This window comes from Formica exsecta, unplaced genomic scaffold (genome assembly GCF_003651465.1).
Source record: "Formica exsecta isolate Colony F162 unplaced genomic scaffold, ASM365146v1 scaffold2, whole genome shotgun sequence".
NCBI classification, from domain to species: domain Eukaryota; kingdom Metazoa; phylum Arthropoda; class Insecta; order Hymenoptera; family Formicidae; genus Formica; species Formica exsecta.
The window spans coordinates 215,844-241,010 of record NW_021849297.1 but is presented as its reverse complement, the minus strand read 5'-3'; the positions used below and the strand labels follow the sequence as shown (position 1 = coordinate 241,010).

At 43.1% G+C, this 25,167-nt stretch overlaps 1 protein-coding gene across 1 annotated transcript in view; it reads right to left on the bottom strand.

Moving 5' to 3' along the window:
• Positions 1 to 25,167, bottom strand: part of LOC115234419 (exosome complex component RRP46-like) — an 87,776-nt gene that overhangs the window by 60,388 nt on the left and 2,221 nt on the right. The window lies entirely within an intron of this gene.

Sequence of the window (25,167 nt, the reverse complement as noted above, 5' to 3'; positions counted from 1 at the left end):
ATTTAAATATCTATCGGTAATACTCGGAATTTATTGGAATTCCACGAAAATCGATGTCGTTCTTTACGCGCGAAAGATTGCCCGAATCGCAATCGAAGAACAACTTGTTGTACGCTCGTTATACGAGAATGCGTAGATAAGTATCTACGTAATCGCAAGTAACAGCGTCTTCGGCACACATACACACACATGATCGGGATAAACTACCTCCCGACATTATCTCATTATGCAAGAAACTGCTCTAAACGCGCGGCACCGCCGATAAATTAATGATACAGCGCCGATAATTACTCGGTAATATGCGCGATTATATTTAGTCGCGAGTATCGCGATTGTCGACTGTTGGATAATTGGAGTGGAACTTATCTTAACGATCGGTTATTATCTCCTGCGTTCCTCTTGAATCTGTATTTCAAGATTACTACGATGTAACCGGATGAAAAAATGAAGAAATTTGCTCGAAATTACATGTATTTATATCTTAGAGAGATGTAGCGAGACTTTTCAAACTTAATATCTGTCATTACTGATATTAATTTCATTCCATCATAAGTCTATTTTTGCTCTTTATGATTCTAGCAATAATTATCTTACAGATATGACAATGACGACTTAATTATAATATGCAATATGAATGACCAGTTTTGCCAACGTCGATAAACTTTAACCGCAGTTTAACTGATAGTTTATTGTCTTCCAAGAGACTGCAACAAGCGAACAGTGAAATTATGCTAAAAGAGATAATCGATATTACTGTGACTGGTTGTAAACGTGGTATAAAGTTCGTCTGAGCTAACAAGAAACATTCGGGTTAGTGACAAGTTGTACCAAGCGGGGCACCTTCCTAATATCTGCTCGCATAAAATAATCAGCGGCGCTGTCGTACTTTCTTTTTCCACGGCATCTCCGGGAGGGAAAAGGAGATGGAGCGCGGTGGCAGCTGCTTCCAAGACAAAAAGGTCAGCGCGAGAGGTGGCTGGGCAAAGAAGCCGATTAAACTTTCAGGGGTATGTGACAATGGCTAGAGAACGAGGGCGGCAGGTGCCTCGCTCATCTAATATTAACATCGCCGATCGATAGCGCCCGGGAGAAAACGAGAAAGGACAAGAGAATCGAGCCCCGGGGCCGCGTGGGTGGAGACAATAATCGGTCGGATAACTCGTTTGTCTTCTCGCGCTCGGTTGTTCGTTAGGGACTGTCTATCGCAAATATCGTGCGAGCACGAACATATTTACCGACGTCTCGCAGAGCGAATTGGAATCGTGAGTTTGAATCCGCCGCAACTAAATGGGAAAGCGGATAATGACGGCCACGGATGGTGACGGCGCGGAGGAGAAATTCATTATTTATCTTATGTTCCCGGGGTGAGAGGGTGAACGCGAGAATCGGTGGTTTGCGATCGGTAAATCATGGTCCGATGTCTCTCGTGCAATCGTTGGTTAATCTTGCGCGTGCAATGAAAGATACTTTAAACATTTTTTTTGTAAACGTTAATACAATATTTTCTATAAATTCACATTTTTTTTTTTTTTTTATCACAATATCGTCCGAAGAAATCTTTCGATAATGTTTTAATCGGCCGTGTCGAGCATCACCTCAAGCATCAATATCTCATCCATTTAATTCCGAAATGCATAACGCACGGAAGCTACTTACTAAGCGTAATTATCGTTCTTATCTGTCTGCAAAGTATAATATGGTGAATATGCAAAATTCCTGTTAGCTGCCATGTTGGACCTCCCTGACGGATTTTTGAATATTTCAACGGGTGTTTCCGCGCGCGACGTGTATTTCGCACGGAATGTTGTAACCACGTTTCTTCTCTGATATTGCTTTCTTTCAACGTCTACGGGTTGATTGCCTCTAGCGTGAGCGGCAGCCATCGCCCGTGCTCGGGCGAGGCTTGCAATTTTTGTATTTGCGGGAATATTTATAGCGGCAACGGGAATTACCATAAACAACGCGGCGAAGAAACTCAGGGATTACTGTATTTAAAGTGCAAGGGGGAATAATTACCGTGAACTGCGCGACTACTAGCAGAGCTATCGAAGTCGACAGCAGAAAAGGGGCGTGTTGAACGTCATAGAGCGATACCCGACAACTCGTTCAGAAGTGAGGAAGAGAGAGAGAGAAAGAGAAAGAGAAGAAAAGAAATATAGAAAAGAGAAAAAAAATGTAAAACACCCTCACATCCTTTTCTTCGGACGCGCGCTGCAGAATAGAAGTTCGATGCAAGCGAGACATTTCAGTTAGACAGGTTGTAATCATCTTTGTGTGTGTGCTTCCTCTTCGTAGATAGTAGAACAATTATTATGTATAAGAGAGAAGATGCGTCTGCACGTTTACACCAGAAAAGAATGTAACTATAACTATTTTTATTCATGTTTGTTTGAGAAAGATAAATCTTTCTCCCCCAATATGCCAATATAAAAATAAATAAAAATCGGCAAATTTTAACCTCTTTTTATACTAACGCTGAGTGTATAATAAAGTGTCATTTCACGTGCTACTTGTGCTGAGAATCATAGAGCATCGAGATTTTTGCGGAATAAGGTGCAAAGATCATCGAATCGCGCGGCTAACGAGCGGTAGCTATAAAAAGATATAAATTCGCTTTACGTTCGGGCTTCGCCGAGTCACGTAGCGCTCTTTGCGACTTGATGATGATGATGAACTTCCTGGCCACCACTTTGCCTCGCAAGCTCGCTCGCTCGTAAAGTCGAATTTAATCTGAAAAGAGCAAAAACGGCACGACGACGAGGGCTACAATGTGAAGTTATATTGCAAAGGTCTGTGCACAGAAACCTCGTACACGTGCCTGAAACAATACGTGAGAAGATTTATTTTATTTATATTTGTTTATATTTTTTTGATCATATGTTTAATATTGTGTAATAATTTCACATTTGAATTAATACAGAATTAATAAATTTCGGAGCTGATCATCTCGATTCTCGCACTCTTGTTACACAGGTAGAATACGCGAGAGCTTTAATGCGAAGGATTTATCGTCTTGTTTGCGACACACTGTATAAATTACCGCGACCCAAATTTTGATGCTCTTAAGTCCCGTGAACTAATCCCGGGGACAACAGAATCATTCGCTACCTGAATAAGTAACAACACGCGACGTAAACGTTCAAGGGAATGGCATGAAACTTATCGATATTATTATATATCCTTATATCCTATCACATTTATGTGTTATTTCTTGTTGTTGAATCCGCTTCGTAGTTTATTTCGTGCTCAAATCTCAGAATATTACGACTTTTATCGATAAATCGTTGCGTGCACGTATTCGCCGACGGCCGTTAATATTAATACTTTACAAAAGGAGAACTGCCGCGCAGTTAACACGTTCCTTAGATTATTCTCGCCGTATCAAGAGAACGAACGGCGGCGGGAACTTTACAGCGACGTTATTTTCATCCCTGTAACTTAACGTCGCTCTTATCGCGTCGACCGTTAAGCCGGCCGCTGGTATTCGCGCGTACCATTGTTATTGCCGTCCATCCACCACCCATCCTCGCCTTTGGTCCGGTCATTAGCGTGATCGACAGTGCCATTATTTCCCTTTGTCCGTTCACTCGCCGCGCGCGCATAATTAGTATTGCGTAAATCTTACGACGCGCGAGCATAAATTTTTTTTTGTTCGTATCTCATTTTACGTCGTTGACGCATTCGTCATTTGAACTTATTACGAAACGTAGATAAGGTTTACGTAATAAAAGAGCAAGAGAATTCTATGGATGGCAGGGCAATATGATTCTCGACAAATAGATAGAACAAGAATAAAAATATTTCGCGATATTTCGAAAAGGAGCGTGTATATGAAATATGGATTTTTTAAAAATCGGACTGCCGCGGAATTTTCGATACCTGCAAATTTTTTTTTGCTGCAGGTCGATACTTTCGATTAAAAACTATTGCGGTTCGTTACCATGTACCGACCAACCAACGTGAGTCGACGATTCGCTATCGCGAGAATGACTATTCGATGGCTCGCACGTGGCACTGTATAGCAAATTGATCATAACGAGGTTTAATTAAAAAAGACAACGCTGGCTATTGAACGCGATTACTCACGAGCGTTTCATTTTTCCACACCATAAAAGCGGCTGCTGTGCTATCGGCGATGACCCCAAATCAGTAATCGATTACATATACATATATACAGGAAGCTTTGAAAATATTTATCAAGTGCAGCGTTGGAATATTCGAGGTATTTTTCAGTTATATTGAATAAAACGTAATTTACATGTAAATAGAAAACTATATAAAAGAGAAAGAGAGAAGAGAAAGAGAGAGAGAGAGAGAGAATGGGCAAAATAATAAGAAAATAACGGTGACATTGTCACATCATAATGCGTTTTAAAAAAGATTATATATATATAGAAAGAATTCTCCGTTAATAATAATATTAAAGGAATCAATATTAAAGTTTAAAATAACATTGCAATAAATTTTTTTTCCATGTAAGATAATTTACATAAATATTACTACTTCAAAAATCAAGAATAATATAAAATTTATACAAAATTTTTGAAATATTAGATACGTGTATAAGTTTAAAAATATATTAGCTGTTATAATATTAAATGTAATAGCTATAAAATATATAATGGTTTTTATAATATCAACAACGTAAATTTATTAGAAAATAATAATTATTCTCGGCTGTGGCTAAGATATATAAAGATATATAAAGAACTCATTTATAGGTACAGTATATCCAGATATTTATATGTAACGAGCGTTACGCGCGATATCCGTTTTCAACTCTGAGAATAAGCGGTTATGAAACATTCGTTTTATATATATCTCAGTCCTATGACATAAGTGTTCAAGGGTCAAGTAATACGATAAATCGAAGAAAAAAGAAGAAATATATAAAATATACGTCCGCCATATTTCGATATCGTCGCACAACCGACCGCGACGAATCGTTCCGAAATTAAGAGCGATTTGCGATCGTGAGTTGTGGGCGCGAGTAAGTGCAAGAAGATAAATTATCCCACACGCCGGCGTATATAACGCAGAAATGGCCAAATGATCGTAACGTCGCAAACGATCGATGAATCACCGAGATCGTTTATCGTCGCGCCGATTAAACAGCGATCTTTTACTGACGGACTGTTCCGCGTTGTTGTAAAAGCTCTTGAAAATTTGATGTCTGCAAATTCTGCCAGAGAAATATCGGATTTTATCGCGCTCAAAACATTTCCGCCAGATTACTCGTGCATTTAGAAAAATAGTCGGACGCTGATATTACAGTAGCGTTAAATAGTAATAATCGTGATACTTTTAATCACGGCGAATTAAGAGAAGAATTGATGAGCGAGACGAGCGGATTTTAGTTGCGCGCAAGAAACACGATGTTAACAAACCGCGGGAATAATCACGGGGATAATCGCGGGGCGCCGCGAGGACGGGGCTTACAATTTCCGCTCGAATGACTGGACTTTCGTACGTCAGGAAGATGTTCTAAAACTATCCAGGACACGCCGGAAGGCTCCTGAAATAAGGTACCGTCGGCGATGCGGCGGGGGCGGACGACGATAACGGTGAAGAGAGAGAGAGAGAGAGAGAGGGGAAAGAGCTCCCGAAGCGTGCCGGCGCGGGTGGCAGCGGCGAGAGCGGGGTGAGACAGGAATGTAATCACAGGATTCCCCCGCGATCCTTCGGGATGTCGGTAGCCATCTTGGATTCTTAGCAAGGTTTCCTCCGGCTTATATATATCGTTCATTAGGCGTTGACAGTGACAGCAGCGGCGGCTTCTATTTCTGGGCTCGCTCGCTCGCTCGCTCACCAGGTTCTCCTCACGATCCGTTTACGCTCTCGAAATCGTTTGCCGGACCGAGAACGCGCCATGGAAATGGCCGCCGTCGGCTTGAAATAAGTGTGGCAAGGTGACGGGGTTAAGGTAAGTTTCCTGTTACATGCGGCCGGTATATGAGCCCGGCGTAAACTCGCGTCGTGTTCGCTGCACCAGACGTGCACGATGTTTAAGTGCGGCTCTGCTGCTGCAAGCCGTCTGGAATCGAGCATTTATGCAGCGAAATCAGCGCTTTCTCTCTCTCTCTCTCGCAAGAGGTCCGATACTGCGACATTTTATGTCTCCGTTTTTCTGCGGAGCTTTCTATACCCGACGTCATGACTCGAGTTGCATACTGTCGACGATTAATTTCCTATATTGAATGTAAGTAGATTCCAAGGACATGCAGAGAGAAGATTCTCTATTAACCTTTATTTATTATTCATCTACCCTTTATTCAAATACCTATTTGTCGTTTGTCATCTGCTTTATCTCACAAATACGAATTCAATATATTTAAAAGGATACAAAGATTCTTTCGGTAACAAAAATCCAAACAGGTTTTATTTTCGACAAATAAATTTTTTTCCTATGTTTATCTAATATAATTAATAATTACTGATGATTTATACAGTAGATAAAAAAAGAAATTAACAAAACTACATGGATAAGAGAGTAAGTGTACAATTAGTACAATTAATCGTTATTCATTATCCACGGTTGATTACCATCCCAGGCAAGATGAATCGACTGGCATTAGCTCTCGGCGAAGACGTGTTTCCAGATATCTCCTAACGAACGCTACCAGATGGCAAGTATGCGGCACAGTCTCTCGTTTATATCGTTTTTAATCAATTCCCCGGCAAGAACGTAGCGCGATGCGGATTAACGTTTTAATAAGCGACACCTTGATAAGATCGTTAATTTCAATAGAGTTCATTTAGAGATGGGGTTTCGCATGTAATATTTTCGTAACGAGTAATTTTCAACGAATCAACATTTTTATTAATTAAAACGGCGCGCGACTCGCGACAAATTGTCTCGATTAAAGAACCGTTCGCCGACGTAACGATCGTGGAAGCGCGCCGCACGAAGAATAATCGCCCGAGCGGTAGCGGGAGATTTGTTTATCAGCTTATCGGTCGTCCGTTTCTCCCGTCATAACTTATATTGTAAACCGAAACCGGTTCGGAATGCCCGGTCCGGAATGCCCGGCCCGGAATGCCCGCCGGACAATCCGGATGAAGTTGCATTCTCGGATGCATCGGTGCATAACACGCTGAGTGAGGCTCGATCATCGTTATGTCGGTGCGACGTTGCATAAATATCGAAAGCGCGCGATGGACTGTCGGTACCGGGAAAAGAAGGGTCCCTCCCTTCGTTGGATGAACATACAGAAAATCGAGGCCCCGTATAATTCATAACCGGACGGCACCTGCAATTAAACGCGCCGTACACCGGCTGTCTGCATCATCTTGTCCGCCGGTGATATTATAATTGAAACGGAATAAATTTAATTACCGCCGACGCGATAGATTAATGTTCCTCCGGGCATCAGGGGCCGATAAATAATGTTAATTATGCGCATGACGTGACACGTCGGAAGCCCAATGTCGAAAGATTTTTTTTTCCCCGAGATTAAATGTCGTATTCTCCCAATACGTGGTCTTAATAATCGATCAGGACGGGAAAGCTAGTGATTTCGCACATAGACGCGATTATTTTATTCTACGGAAAAAAGTAGCACCCGTGGTTTTCGATTAAGGGCATAAGAAGTAAGACCGAAAGTAAAGCGCGTCTCTCGCATATTCTCGCCGAATATCCCGAAAGACGGCGACGACGACGACAGGAGAAAAAAGATGTTCCTCGTAAAGAAGCGCGCAGATATGCATGGGAATTGCATGCGGGGAAGAAGGGTAAGACTGCGGGAGAGAGGAAGGCGAGACAGAAAAAGGGAGCGAGGAGCGAGACAGAAAAAGAGTGAAGAAGGGAAAGAATAGCCCTCGCTCTTCTTCGCCACCCTTCCACGGGAACCGAAACGACCTGCATGCTTGCACGCTAAAACGGTGTGCCCGGCCCCATAACTCGAGGATTTTTGTCGCCGGCTTTAGTCGCAGCTTTACGCGGCAACCTTAAAATTTCCTCGCTTAACGAAGAACCCTGAGGGGATGATCTGTGGCAAGTGCCTGGTGCGACAACACACAGAGTACAATTTTATTCCGGCCAGGTATTACCTAGCTATACGGGGCGGCGCGAGTGAGCCCCCGTGTTCGGGAAGCACGCAAAAATATAGTGCCGCCCTTTATATACACACGCATCGCATATTTCTCGTTTGTACACAAACGCGGACGGACGTTGCGCCACGTTTATATCAGCGTGGCATCGCCCTGTGAATGCTTGAGCCGCGATAAATTATTAGCGCAATAATTGCGCGTCGTAAAGCGCAGTTCTTTTCCGGCGTTAACGAAGCTACAGGGAGAGCACGGCGCACCATGCCGTTCGTTATGTCTCCGTACAATTAGCTTACCTACGTGCGAACTAGTCTTGCACCGAGGCAAGCATGATCGCGATACCGTCGACAAAATATACAGCAACGACTAATACTGACGCGGCGGCGGGTGGCTTTTCCAATGCGTTTGCCCAACGAAATGCCGTTTGCATCGCAGTCGCGATGATTCACGGAGAAATTAATTTACACTTTGAATGACGGGAATGGATGGCATCCACCTGCTCATGTATCTCGAATGAGTAAATTATCAATTCCTATCGCGATCATAAACTGTCATAGCCACGGTTGCCTTCTCTCGTCCTAACGAAGCAACGAAAGATTCAACGCGCAGAAACGAACGCGATATGTTTATGCAGATACGTCGTGTAAACTACATGTGTATTCACAGACACGACGTAAATCGCGATAAGGTACACATACGGCAAAAACTTCTGATGCTAATTTGACTAACATAGAGCGATGGTTTCGATTCGAATGAGAAATAACGTCGTGCGAGAGTTGAAAAATAGCATTCTACATTATTCTGCCTTGAAGTATTAAATGAACGAATGAGATCATAATTAATTTTTATTTGCATGGTCTTATGAAGGTTGTGCATTTAACGTATTTATAAAATTTTATAAAAGTAATAAAAATTTATACAATTCTAAAATTTATAAAATGAAATGTATATCAATTCCACCCAATTTCGTTTCAATATGAAACAATGTAGCTAATCAGATACTATCATATGCTCCATATGCATCTGCCTTATAATATAATCATATTACATATGCACATGTTGAAGCTTATAGCGATTATTATCATGAAGTGTGCGAAGAAGCGCAAAATGACAAGATCGCGTGGCCGTCTTGTTCGCGATAATCTTAATACTATACAATGAAAATCATATGAACTATTAAGTAATTGTTTGTTCTCTGCATATATTTTCTAGATAAAAATAAAAACTCTGTTTCTTTTATATCAGACGTTTTCCTAATCAATAATTAGATTTTCGCAGTTATAGAATTTTGTAATAACGTCGCGGTTGAGCATCTATAATCAGGTTACTTCGATATCAATACAAGTGACATGATCAAGTATATTGATCAGACGCGAATCACATCAAAGACATATACATAGTTGGCGGACAGGTGGATGAATGTCTCGAAGCTTCACCGCGCGAATAAAATTAACTCGGATGGCGCGCATAAGTAGACAGCATTATCCCGAGCGCGGCGATTCATAACCATAACGAGATTAGCCGGGCTCAACCCTTCGCCGCGAGACTTATTGTTTACACTTCCCTCCTTATTTTACGCCTGCAAGACTCCCCATCTACCATACTCCCGATAATCTTGCTCGCCACTTTCCCGTTTCCCCGCCGAGTGGAAAGTCCAATTATAATTCATTGAACACTAATTACTGATGATTTATACAGTAGATAAAAAAAGAAATTAACAAAACTACATGGATAAGAGAGTAAGTGTACAATTAGTACAATTAATCGTTATTCATTATCCACGGTTGATTACCATCCCAGGCAAGATGAATCGACTGGCATTAGCTCTCGGCGAAGACGTGTTTCCAGATATCTCCTAACGAACGCTACCAGATGGCAAGTATGCGGCACAGTCTCTCGTTTATATCGTTTTTAATCAATTCCCCGGCAAGAACGTAGCGCGATGCGGATTAACGTTTTAATAAGCGACACCTTGATAAGATCGTTAATTTCAATAGAGTTCATTTAGAGATGGGGTTTCGCATGTAATATTTTCGTAACGAGTAATTTTCAACGAATCAACATTTTTATTAATTAAAACGGCGCGCGACTCGCGACAAATTGTCTCGATTAAAGAACCGTTCGCCGACGTAACGATCGTGGAAGCGCGCCGCACGAAGAATAATCGCCCGAGCGGTAGCGGGAGATTTGTTTATCAGCTTATCGGTCGTCCGTTTCTCCCGTCATAACTTATATTGTAAACCGAAACCGGTTCGGAATGCCCGGTCCGGAATGCCCGGCCCGGAATGCCCGCCGGACAATCCGGATGAAGTTGCATTCTCGGATGCATCGGTGCATAACACGCTGAGTGAGGCTCGATCATCGTTATGTCGGTGCGACGTTGCATAAATATCGAAAGCGCGCGATGGACTGTCGGTACCGGGAAAAGAAGGGTCCCTCCCTTCGTTGGATGAACATACAGAAAATCGAGGCCCCGTATAATTCATAACCGGACGGCACCTGCAATTAAACGCGCCGTACACCGGCTGTCTGCATCATCTTGTCCGCCGGTGATATTATAATTGAAACGGAATAAATTTAATTACCGCCGACGCGATAGATTAATGTTCCTCCGGGCATCAGGGGCCGATAAATAATGTTAATTATGCGCATGACGTGACACGTCGGAAGCCCAATGTCGAAAGATTTTTTTTTCCCCGAGATTAAATGTCGTATTCTCCCAATACGTGGTCTTAATAATCGATCAGGACGGGAAAGCTAGTGATTTCGCACATAGACGCGATTATTTTATTCTACGGAAAAAAGTAGCACCCGTGGTTTTCGATTAAGGGCATAAGAAGTAAGACCGAAAGTAAAGCGCGTCTCTCGCATATTCTCGCCGAATATCCCGAAAGACGGCGACGACGACGACAGGAGAAAAAAGATGTTCCTCGTAAAGAAGCGCGCAGATATGCATGGGAATTGCATGCGGGGAAGAAGGGTAAGACTGCGGGAGAGAGGAAGGCGAGACAGAAAAAGGGAGCGAGGAGCGAGACAGAAAAAGAGTGAAGAAGGGAAAGAATAGCCCTCGCTCTTCTTCGCCACCCTTCCACGGGAACCGAAACGACCTGCATGCTTGCACGCTAAAACGGTGTGCCCGGCCCCATAACTCGAGGATTTTTGTCGCCGGCTTTAGTCGCAGCTTTACGCGGCAACCTTAAAATTTCCTCGCTTAACGAAGAACCCTGAGGGGATGATCTGTGGCAAGTGCCTGGTGCGACAACACACAGAGTACAATTTTATTCCGGCCAGGTATTACCTAGCTATACGGGGCGGCGCGAGTGAGCCCCCGTGTTCGGGAAGCACGCAAAAATATAGTGCCGCCCTTTATATACACACGCATCGCATATTTCTCGTTTGTACACAAACGCGGACGGACGTTGCGCCACGTTTATATCAGCGTGGCATCGCCCTGTGAATGCTTGAGCCGCGATAAATTATTAGCGCAATAATTGCGCGTCGTAAAGCGCAGTTCTTTTCCGGCGTTAACGAAGCTACAGGGAGAGCACGGCGCACCATGCCGTTCGTTATGTCTCCGTACAATTAGCTTACCTACGTGCGAACTAGTCTTGCACCGAGGCAAGCATGATCGCGATACCGTCGACAAAATATACAGCAACGACTAATACTGACGCGGCGGCGGGTGGCTTTTCCAATGCGTTTGCCCAACGAAATGCCGTTTGCATCGCAGTCGCGATGATTCACGGAGAAATTAATTTACACTTTGAATGACGGGAATGGATGGCATCCACCTGCTCATGTATCTCGAATGAGTAAATTATCAATTCCTATCGCGATCATAAACTGTCATAGCCACGGTTGCCTTCTCTCGTCCTAACGAAGCAACGAAAGATTCAACGCGCAGAAACGAACGCGATATGTTTATGCAGATACGTCGTGTAAACTACATGTGTATTCACAGACACGACGTAAATCGCGATAAGGTACACATACGGCAAAAACTTCTGATGCTAATTTGACTAACATAGAGCGATGGTTTCGATTCGAATGAGAAATAACGTCGTGCGAGAGTTGAAAAATAGCATTCTACATTATTCTGCCTTGAAGTATTAAATGAACGAATGAGATCATAATTAATTTTTATTTGCATGGTCTTATGAAGGTTGTGCATTTAACGTATTTATAAAATTTTATAAAAGTAATAAAAATTTATACAATTCTAAAATTTATAAAATGAAATGTATATCAATTCCACCCAATTTCGTTTCAATATGAAACAATGTAGCTAATCAGATACTATCATATGCTCCATATGCATCTGCCTTATAATATAATCATATTACATATGCACATGTTGAAGCTTATAGCGATTATTATCATGAAGTGTGCGAAGAAGCGCAAAATGACAAGATCGCGTGGCCGTCTTGTTCGCGATAATCTTAATACTATACAATGAAAATCATATGAACTATTAAGTAATTGTTTGTTCTCTGCATATATTTTCTAGATAAAAATAAAAACTCTGTTTCTTTTATATCAGACGTTTTCCTAATCAATAATTAGATTTTCGCAGTTATAGAATTTTGTAATAACGTCGCGGTTGAGCATCTATAATCAGGTTACTTCGATATCAATACAAGTGACATGATCAAGTATATTGATCAGACGCGAATCACATCAAAGACATATACATAGTTGGCGGACAGGTGGATGAATGTCTCGAAGCTTCACCGCGCGAATAAAATTAACTCGGATGGCGCGCATAAGTAGACAGCATTATCCCGAGCGCGGCGATTCATAACCATAACGAGATTAGCCGGGCTCAACCCTTCGCCGCGAGACTTATTGTTTACACTTCCCTCCTTATTTTACGCCTGCAAGACTCCCCATCTACCATACTCCCGATAATCTTGCTCGCCACTTTCCCGTTTCCCCGCCGAGTGGAAAGTCCAATTATAAGTCATTGAACACTCTTTCCCCCGTAACGCGTTGTATATCGCGCTGAAAAATTAAATCTAAGCTATTACATTATATGAACGTAACGATGAAAAATGGTCTTGCTTTTTTTCACATTTCCTACATTTATTCTCTGCTATATTACGGTAGAGACGAAATTATAATCGATTCTACCAACGCAATCAATATATGCGCGTACGAGATATCGATACGAGAAACAATCCTTGGTTGATTATATCACAAAGCGGCGAGAATCGATTTTCTTTCGATAATTACTGCATACTGCGCGAGCGTAAAAAGGGAGAGAATGAACGGAGAGAAATGGCAGATGTGAAAAAGACTTGCGGCCGCGGTGAGCTAAAGGCGAACCCACGAAGAGGAGAGGAGCCGTTCTCGAGCCTAGCGTTAATTAGTTTCGCCTGAGTTAATGACTTTTTCCCTCCTAATCAGGTAATTCCGTATCTCTTTAAAATAATCTCGCCGCCCGTCCGCTAATGAAATTCTGAACTCGTTACTTACACTCGCGGCACTCCACCCACCTTCCTTTTACCGACCCTTACGTTCCTTCCTTTCCTTCCCTTCCTACGGGAATGAAGGGTACGCGAGACGAAAAAGATGCGTAGCATCTGCTCAAAGTTTATGTTTGCTTTCTTTCACAAAAAATGTAATAAATATTTAGAAATAAGATTATATTTACATATTAAAATTTTAATGTAACCATCCGGAAGCTATATAAAAGCTATGTGTGCGTATATATGTTACATATAATAAAAGAAACGTTTAAATAGGATATAAAATGAAGATATCAGCAATATATATATATATTAAAACATATTTGTGAACAAATGGAAGAATAAAAATATATTTTATCACCTGTGTGTATGATGTAACGGCGATTATCTGAAATACATTTACAGATGCAAATCCGTAAGTCACATGGGAAAAAGCAGGGTATCTACGTTTGGCGCAGGAACGACGATTTTTACAATACTAATAAAATAACGCATTGAATTTTCGGGACAGGAGATCGCGCTAGGCGCGAGGCTCAAGTTTTCCAACGATGAAGATTCATCGCTCGAAGACGGGGCCCAAGGAGGCTCGTCGAGACGTCAATGTGAAACATCACCGTGGCACCCCACAAATAGAACCGACGGGATTTCGTTGCCGCGTGCTCGAAATACGCGTGTCACTCGCGTCGACGTTTACAATCCTCCTCTTCCCGGCAGCGACGTCTTTAGTCGTTCTTTTCTCTTCCTAACAACGCTTTTGGCCACGCGCGCATAGAATCGTTACGCTAAAGAGTGATCCATATCCCAAAAATATAGAAAAAAATCTGATAGCTTTGACTTCAGTTTATCTGTATAAAGATAATGAGTCGCGCACAAACCGTGAATTACATTTGTGTAGATCTCGTGAAAAATCAATTTCAAAAACACCGAGATGGGCTTCGCACGTGCAATATTAGTATTTATCCATTACATCTCAATCTTTCACAAGTGATATTAAATATTATTAATTTATTTATTTAAAAAAGTCAAAATAAATACTCGCATGCGATTCTAAGAAGTATCGTCCAAATGCAACCATAATCTTTGAAAACAATAGACAATTACAGATATTTCTTATTTCAGAATTAATTATCCTTATACAATTAAAGTAACTTCATGACAAGCTAGTCATGAGATGTAAAAAGATACGAACCAGTAACTCGTCCCTGTAACAGGAAAGAAAACGAATGAGGCCGCGAGGAAGGGAGGAACGACCGTCGAAGGAAGAGGAGCGGAATTCAACAACGAATTCCGGAATTCCATGCGGCGTCTTCGGCGGGATAGAAGCACGCCCGCGCATGCACGTACAAACGTACGAGGACGCGTCCCGAATAACCGTTTACCGTTGAGCTTAGGAATGTTACGAACCGCCACGAGCTTGCAAATTGTTCCCACGTTGCGCGTCCTCCTCCTCGCCCCCTCTCCCTTCCCCCCCGGCCCCGTTCTCCCGCACCGCCGTTGTCAAGAAATTTCCCAGGGGTTCTCCCCCGTCGCGCCCACCGGCATACTGAACGAATCCAACATTCACGTATTCGCGACGAATTCAGCTTCCGTTCGCTCTCGCGAGCTATGAATCTCGCGAATCAGCGGCTCGCGAGAGATCCGAGACGCTCTTACCGATTACATTTGAGAACATCGTTCTACGGCCAATCTCGTCTCATAAATCATCGTCCGTCATTCGCAATCAACGCTGCAACTTATCTATCTATTCTACTATATTTTATATTTCATCAACATCTTATCCATCTATTTTACTAAGATTTCTTCTCTTTTGAACTCCGACTAAAAAAACGTCGATAATTTGTATACATGTATACATGCTGAAGTTCAAACTCTCTATGTTGCGTAATAAATGTGAGACAACATAAGTAACTACAAGCGATTAACGAGTGGTCGATATAATTAATACTGAACGCACATCTCGAATGCCAGATGTCTATCTCCAGCATGAGCGCGCGATATAACGGATTGTCTGGTCGCCGAGAAGTTAGTGGCCGCTGTCTAAACGGTTGAAAAGCTTATATAGGCAGTCTGGATTGCCATTCGGCCGTCCACGGTCAGCTAATCGGGGGGGAATTAGATGAATATCTTACCTGGAAATCGAGACCGGGAGCCCGATACTCTTGACCGCGAGTGGAGGAAGGTCCGCGGGCGAGAGGGAGACGGAAACGGCAAAAGAGAAATGGATGAAGGAGGAGAGGAGTCTTCGCCCCGTAATATAGTGGCCGGGCCGATCGCAATAACTTACTTTGAATAAATGAAACGCCGCCCCGGCGGTTCTGAACGCGAGTCAGGTTTCGCTGTGGAAGCGGCAGCAGTCCTTCAACAGGACAATGCCTAAGAGCTCGCCAAAGTAAACGACGACGACAACGACGACGACGACGACGACGACACGATGTCGCGAACGACGACGTCGGATTCTGGTGGTTTTAGCTGTCAGTCTTGCTCTAGTCTAATCTTCGGCCCGCGATTCCTCTTAATCTGCGAAAGTTACCGCGATACGTTTCGACATATCTGGTGTTTCTCGCGATAAGATTTTACTATGTTTCGGGGACAAAAAGAATTTTCTTTATTAAATTTTCTTACTAAAGTATTTTTGACTTCGCTAAAATCCGAAAACTGATTGGTAATTGTCCCGAGAATACGCAACGAAAACACGCTACCTGTCCAGATAACATTGTTGCTACGTAACGCGCGCTAAATAAAGTCGAGAACGGAAGCACGGGCTTCGCGTAATCGATTACCGTCTTGCGCCGAGCCCTCTGTCGAAACGTAGCGTAATAGCGTAGGGGGTTTTGTGCGAACGTGTAGAGGCTGTGCCTGCCTGCCAAAGTAGTAACAGACTGCGCGGGTCCTCGCGTTGCCGGAATTTACGAGACAGCCGGGCCATCTTTTACGGGAAGCAACGCGCGCGCGGAGAATTTTCAGCCATTGTATCGGCCGTGAGGCTGCTCTTTGATAAGTCAGTGGCTGACTAACGAAGTCTAAAGGGAGTTCGGCGTTCTATTCAGCCTTTCCACTTGCACTGTCTTTGAAACACGTCCCGCGACCTGTCTGCCGTTTCACCTTCTATATGCTTTCAAATCGAGCCTATCCAGGGATAATCGACCTTTGCTCTTTGATCCTTGGCGGGCAACTACCAGTTTCGCGACATTAATCTCTTCTGTTCTTTCATATATGTGTGTGCGCGGCCGTTTTTAAATAATTCCATTAGACGCACGTATCTTCGAAAATCCATTAAAGGCGTTAATAAAAACAAACGCCCTTTTCGTTCGCTTATGTCGGATTTAATTTCGATGCCTTCGTGCCAGAAAAGTTCAATCGGGAAATTAGACGATGCCGCTGGCTATTGTGTATATTGTATTGTGTATGATTTTTTTTTCCATATGAGTTTTCGCGTCGGACGGCGGTTCTCTTCATTTCGCGTTGGCCGCGAGCAACGCGAGAAACGTTGCTCGTATCGTTATTAAATCAATCTCGTCGTAAATAATCGTTTCGCTACAAAAGATTAAAGTTCGGATAAAGCGCAAAAAGTAATTGAAGTAGACGCCCCGCTAGACGCGCCGCTACATTGAATTTAATCGGTATGCCATTATCTGAATTGCGATTCCGCGGTCCGCATTCGTTTTAATACAGAAATTAAACGAATTCTGCTACACGTTGCAAAAACACATCGTGCGCTAGTTTATCTTTTTTTTTTCACCGCCATTGCATGCGAGAGAGAAGTCGCTTTAGCGTTATTAAATTCGCCGTAAATAATGCCCCCCCCCCCTGTAGAAAGGATAAAAGCTCGACAAAGCGGCATAAAGTGATGCGGAGCGGCCGCCTTTCCTGTGTCGCGATACTGATCGCGGGGCGTTCGCGAAAATTGAAACGTCTAATCGAAATTTCAAACGTTCGATCGGGGACGCGACCGCGCGGCTCCGCGAGCCCCGCGTTATATAAAGGATCGCCAACGTTTTAATAACACTCGAATCGCTTTAAATCCTCATCGACCCTCCGGATCGTCTCGGATTTTTGCATCGACGTGGCTCGTAGCCACGAGCAATACGCGCGCGCGAGAGACGTTATTCCGACGGTTATTAAATCAGGTCCGTCGTAAATAACGCGTCTCTCCGTACCCCGCGCCGTTCTGTCGCCCATCGCAAGCATCGCTTCGTCGTTTCGCGTCCGTCTATCTATCTGTCTCGCTCTTTATCTGTATCAATAATCGTGCAGTAAACCCGCTCTCGTTCGTTTCGTCGCTAATTATTTTAATTGGCCGGCGCACATTCAAAAGAGATACCCAGAAGAAAGAGGTACCCAGAGGCGACTTCGCCGACTACGACCGCTTCGATTACCGATCGTGTCTGTACCGTCCTCTCTCTTTGTCCCTCTCCTCCCCGCTGCCTCCGAGCATCTCGCTCGATTTCGCTGCCTTTTGTTAAGTTTTTATTTTTGTCCCCCCCGCTCTCGTTAGCATATTGATTGGCGATGACGGGACGCGCGGTGGTGGGCCTCGCTTGAGAAAATTAAAAGGAATCGCGAATGAATATTGCCGATACGTCGCGGATGCACCTTTCATTTAACGTAATCAACGACGATGGAACCGTCGACTTTGTTGTTGCTTTACAAACTGCACGACGTAGGTAGATGGAAATTACGTAGCGATTCGAAGCGCGCATTAGAATTGCGCGGTGATAGATTTTGATCGCAACGCCTGGTCACACACACATATGCATTGAGACAATTTATCTTTGAGAGATGCTGCCGTAGGAAAATATTTAGATGAAGGTGACGGTGTCGATTCGAGAGTTTACGTTGAAAGTTGCAAAACGCAATCAGTCGGGCATAATTACGAACCGACGAGATGGATCATCGTTATTAGCAGGTCCAATTGAATAGTTTCGTCGATATTATGGGGTAATTTTACAGTAGTAAACTCACAGATTAAAAGGTGTTATTTCGTCGAACCTGACCGTGCTGGAATCGTATTCGTTGAAGGCCATCCAGAAACAGCCGTACTTTAATGTATATCTTCCTGTATCTTTGTTAATCTCGAAATATGGAAAAGAGGAGAGAAAACGAGTTATATATCGCGCATAAAATCGAAAAATCTCGATAATTATCCGTGTCTCGAAATAAAGAGAAAATACAATCGCTTTTCGAGAAAATTGAACATAATAATTTATGCAACATGTGACTACAAAAATATTTTACAAGATATTTCTATTTTAATTTATTTTGTGCCCCTTTTTAAAAAGAGAAGGTTAGCAAGACTGCAAGAGGGTGATCAAGATTCTCGCTCCTCGATCAGATGACATTGTGGTCTTAACGAAACGGAGCGCGCATGATTGATCGACACGAATGTGTCAGTGCGTGGTGTCGGCTCATTACGGACGCGCGTGTCTCTAAACCTCTGACGGCGAGGGGCTCAAATATTCTAGAATGATCTGCGAGACCGCGTTCTGCGTATGCTGGCACGGTAACCCTGCCCGGTATCGCATTCAATCTCTTGGCGCAAACGTCTCAACTGGCGGCACGCATAAATCTTGGTTCACCACCGATGTGAAGAGACCCGGACGGGAAGAGCAAGGAAAAAAAAACGACTCACAGTGGACAGAGAAGAGAGCGGAGAGAAACGAAGGGGAGGGCCGGGGACACAAAGGGGGAAACAATCGGCCGATCACGTGGGTGACGGAAGACGATCGGTCGCGCGAGAGCCGGAGACAGAAGTCTTATCTTACGGGAATAGCCAATACCATGGGAGCGGCGAAACCGATTCACAAAGCCAGAAACCCCGCCTACGGTAGACATCGAGCTCATTCTTCGTCCTCTTCGTCTTTCTCCTCGTCGTTGTCGTTTCTGTTGCTGCCTCGACGGCGGCACGATCGGTCGGACCGGATGCCACAACCCGTTGTTGTTCTCGTACCCCTTCAGCCGTTTTGCGTCTACGCGTCCTCCTGCGCACCTTCCTTGTTCCGGTGGACGAGAGATCACTCGCTCTTTCTCTCCTTCATCCGTGTCAATTAATGTCCCATCGGGTACAACGTTTGCGCTGGCTACCTTCTCCATAACGTTTCTCTCTTCTGCTTGTCTACCTCTTCCCCTCTCTACCCTCGTCTTATCCCGTTCCCCGTCTGCCGGGGTGGATTGATCGCGTGTAAATAGTCTCAAGATATAAAGGAGAACAAAGTCTTTTCACGATAACACGTGTCTCAGTCCAATTAGCAGCGTTCTTGACATCCCGACGCTGGCAATTCGTGTGATTAATCGGCCACGTTAAGATTATTTAATAAGATATTATTTAATTTTTATAGACTTTTCTCGATTTAAGGTATTATATTATATTTTTTACATTGCTTGTGAGCTATTTCACATAGTAGTCTTAATTACATTATTTACATTTCATAAACAGGGATTTTCTACGAGTGCGGTCGCGCCAGACATGTGAGTACATGCGACAAACGTTACGCCGTCGGTGTGAAAAAAAGTTGTCCAAGCTCCTCGGAAGACTGAGAGACTAAGAGGCACCTATCAGGTAGCTACCGCCCGCGGCACGGATTCCAGAATGGTATACTTCTGCGGATAAAACCGGGCTAATGAGGCAGTTCGGCTGCGTCAGGGAGCGCCGGTTATATTTTTCTCTGACGCATCGAGCGCTTGTCCACCTGTCCATCCATCCATCCATTCCGACTCTTCATGGTCGATCGGACGCAGGCATCCGGTAACTGAGTACTGAAGAAGAAAGAGAAAGAGAGAGAAAAAGACACCGTGGCGGAACGTAGCGAGGAGGAGATTGACGTGGCACGGTGTCCCGCTTGACAAGAATGTGACAAGAACCAAACTGACTTCGCTCTCTCTTTCTCTTGTCGGTTCCGCTTCGCTCTCATCGACGTAGGCAAAACCACGCTTTGACGCCGAAACCCCGCTCGTTCTTCTTATTACCTTAGCTCCCTCCGCGCGGAAAAAGAAGATCGACGAGCCCTTCGTAGATCGTCGGGCAGAGAACACTATACGCTAGATCATTTATTAGTTTACCCACGGGAGTCGTAATCGCAACCCTTGTGAGTGATTCATGATCATCGAATGAAATCGAATAAAACGAGATTAATATCCTTACTCGATGTAATCTGCTAATTAATAACGCTATCGAGTTTGTTGCCCGGAAATCGATCGCATTTTGCGGTGCCGTTTATGATTTAGATATTAAGCGCGAAAAGAAAAATTCGGTAGAGACTTCGAGATGGAGAGCCGGCAAATGTCGGCGAAGAAAAACCGTGTTGTCCAGGTGTAATGCGCACTGTTGACCACCCGCGGTGTCGCGGCAAGCGAATCGTTTTGCCGGTTTTTCTCGGTTATTAAGAAACCATCAATCTTACTCGGCGATCCGATCGGACAATGTCGCGCCGCGGGATACTGCTCGTGTTCAGCGCGATCGTTCGTTGCCCTTCCTTTCGTTACGATCATCCTCGGCTTTTCCACTTATCGACATCTTCGACCGATTACACACTCGGTCCCGCAAGCGTAATTTATTAAAATGATATCGTACAATCGCGCTACCTTATTTGCTTTTTATCGTCGCATTTATGTACGTTCTATTCTAACGCTATGCACGTTCTGTTTTTCTTCTAGATCATTTTTACGGTGAACGAAAAAGTTAAAAAAGAAGGTAAATTGCTGGTATAGCATTTATTTTTAATTTGAATTTTGTATGTGAATATATAACGTGCGTGTATATACCGAGTAAGCCAAATATTCTTTTCAAAAGAAAGTAACAAAGAATTTAGCCACTGAGATATGTGATGGGAGTCTATCATTCTCGACGCGGAGATCCATTCAGAACCTGTCTAAAGTCCTCGCCAACGAAACAGTCCCTGAACCATCCATTGATGAACGTGCAATCTTTGTCGAACACAAGACGGCTGTCGATTCGATGCAATGTTTTATCCATGTTGAATAAGGACGCGAAATTCACGAACGTCTTAAGTATATTTTTTAAATGTTTCATAAATGAATACCTTACGACATATTTATAAAAGGTCGAGGTTGGTAACAACCGTTGTTAACAGCCCAATATGAATATGTTACACGACGAAAACTTATTACCTCTTTAATCATTCTGCGGCAATAATAATTCGCTAATAAAAGTGTGTTCGTACGCGTATCACGTATCCGAAAAAGCGCGTCGATGTGTTTGTACGGAGTACGTTGATAAATTCAGCGAACGAGACGAGTGATGAGAATTCGTCATTCTCGACGAGGAGCCTGCACCTGGGCCCCTGACCGGCAGAGAGATGAGGTCCCCGATCCCTCCGGTGTCAGTTCCTCGACGTACGATTCCTGTCCTACACACAGCGGCTGTCACTTTCAGTCATGTCACGCGTCAAGCGACTTTCGCCTTCGACTTGACGCCGCGCTCCCCTGCTTTCTCGTCGCTTTTTGGCATTGCTGGCCAATACATATATAGAATTTCGACTTTGACACTACATGTGGGGCCTTTGGTATCTCTATTACATTTCTTACATTCACGAAAAAATTCCCGTCCGCCTTTTATATAATTTTAGATTATTATATCAAACTGATAAAAATATTTAAAATAATTATTCCCTCTTTTACAATAAATTATTCAAGAGTAGAAAAATATAAAAAAAATTACACGTGGCTTCAGATTAATCAATTCATTAAAAATTCGACAATATTTCTTTAGTTTTATTATGTATATTTCATGGTCGGTTGAAAATTAAGAAGAGACAGGAAATCAAGGTATTGACACGAGCTGACCAGTACTTCGGCATCCATTGAGACATCGCTGTTCTTAATTGCGAGCCATGAACCGCGATCTCCTTCATCGCGCGCGGACGACCGGAGACGTTCGGGGCGAAGACGATCGTAAATCGTCCCGGGCCAATGGGATGTGGTGAAGGTAGCATCCGGGGCCTTACGATCGGCGGCATTGGGCAAAGCGTCCGGTCTGCACCGGCACGTCCAATCCCTCGCGCTGTACCCTCGAAGCGATTATCTTCGCGGCTTTAACTCGATCGCTCATGCTAATTTCATAACAACTACCCTCGCGCCAATGGGCGAGCATCGGCTCAAGAGACGAGTCAAGGCGATGAGCGGGGCCGTAGATGGAAAAAGAGAGACGAAACCAAAAGGGCCCGGACAGGTCCACCTCCCCGAGCGGAGGCAGCGAAAGGCGCCTGTTTTGCTCCGAAACGCGCATTCGGCCCTTATAGGCCCGGAATCGTAAAATGGAGAGCTTATCCGAGGGCTCTTAACTCAGGAATACGAAAGCTAAGCGCGGTAAGAACTGTCGCGGAAATCTTTTATATACAGGGAGCGAGGACCGCTAGATCGCCGTATATGTTGTCATCGCAATTTCGTGATCGTTTAAAATTAACTCGCGTACCGGGGATTTATCGGCTAGCATATGGCGTCACGCGAGCTTATACCAGGCGAAATCCACAACACATGTAGAAGAAAAGATACTGATATTAAAAATAAAAATAAATGCCGACACAAAATTTATTTCGAGAATATAACGTATATAACGTATAACGATAAAATATTATTATCGGATAGTAATCCGACAAAAAAGATTCTTCCACAAAAATTCAACTCGAACGTTTCTATGTACAAGGCTATTCGCTTTTCATTAAAATGTTTATCTAATAAAGAAAGGTATTAAAATTAATAAAACCTTAACAGTTTTGCTTTCTCGATTAGAATATCTTTACCAAATATAGAATTTAACGGAAATAGTGCAATATATCGCTAGTTTCAGAGATAGATAAAATACAGCATATTAATATGTAATAAATATAAATAACTCTCGATAAGATGGACTCTTTGCGCTGTATAATTAATTTTAAATTTTCGCTATTATAATAATTGCAATCTCTTATCGTGATCAGAAAGATTTTTATTATGCAATTTTATCTCTCTTTCATGTTTTATTTATTGGAAAATCTGCATAAATTAGGAAATCTTTTGTATAAAATTTCTTGTTTAATTTTGTAAGAAATTATGTAACTCTCTCTACAACTATCAAATGGAATAAAACATTGCATCGATTAATCGTTTCAGGATAAGAAACATCACATGGTGATCTGTTTCACTTGCTAACAATAAATGATATCGCGTTCAGTAATATTAAATGATAATCTAATCTAAATGATATCTTCTCGGTGAGCTATTGACGAGTAGCTTCGAGTAGAACTCCGTCATGTAATGTATAATTAGTACAACGTGCACATAAACATAGTCAACTTCCGCATATGTATATATCGAGGCCGGTGAGCGCGGGTCAAAATTATTACCGATGTAAGGTCTCGCGAGAGGACAGGAAGAGGCGATGAGGCGCAATAATATTTCGCGTTCCGCAATTTTTTGCCCGTCCGAGGAGGTACCCTTTCTCTGAGTTCATCGCCGCGGCTCGCCGGTGGCTCTCCCGGCTCAGCCGTGGGTATTAATTTCACGAGAGAAAGAGAGAAACGAAGGGAGAGATATGGGGTGGAGGAGGATGAAGCTGCTGGACGCGAGGGGTGAAGGGGGAGGAGGGGAAAGGGGGCAGGCGCGGCAGAACAAAACGACGTGGAAGACCATCTATGAGATGAGAAAATAATAATAAAGTGGAAATGAGCGAGCCGGTCCATAAATTGCTCCGCTCCTTGTTAATGGTCTGGGGGCCCGGGGCGACCTCAGCTAAACATGGCCCGGTCTGACCCGGCTTGGACTCTCTCTTTCTCTTTTGCTCTCTTTCTCTTTCTCTCTCTCTCTCTCTCTCTCTCTCTCCCGGTCTTTCTTATTCTCTCTGTCTTTCTTTTAGTCTTGGGCCCGGCCAGAGAGAGGATCTGGTCCGACCCGTTCGAGGTGCTCTTGGAAGGCTCATTTCTGTATTTAATGGACGTCCCGAGATGCTCCCTACCCCCCCTCCCTCCCATCCCACTAAATCTCTGAGCTCCCGAGAGCCAGAAAGAGGGTACTAAAAGGGTCCAGAGGACACAAAGGATACACGTCGATGGTAGGTACTACCTGTGATTGGCGACCGGGCGTGGCTCTACCGACAGATATCCGCTCCTCTTTAAACGCGCCAAAGCCGAATGCGCGCTGAATGCAAGTTGCATTTTCAATGCATTCACTTTTGAGATCGTTAGTGTCTTGATAATAATGTACAAATAATAAGCGGGCAAAATAAAATGTTGAAATGTAAGACCATTTGCATAAATATTTTTCGGATATCATGTAAAACGAAAAGATTTTTTCACTATTTTTATATATCACTCTATATGAGCGACCACAACAAATTAATTTGTACTATTCGCTTGTCTCTGCAGTTGAATATTATTAATAATAAGTTTATATATATGTGATTATAAGAACAAGGCAGAAAAATGTTGTTGAAGTATGTGTATAATGAGAAAATATAAATTTCTTTTAAAAAAGAAAAATAATTCATTTACTAGCCTATATTAATCAAATTTGTAATCTGTACCAATTAAATGCTTATTCTCGCATGTTTATATTACAAGATAAATTTTAGTATAGTTATTTGTATTATATAATACATATACATATAACAAAGATGTATTTTATTTTAGAACATTTCTTATATATATAAAATAATTGATAATTA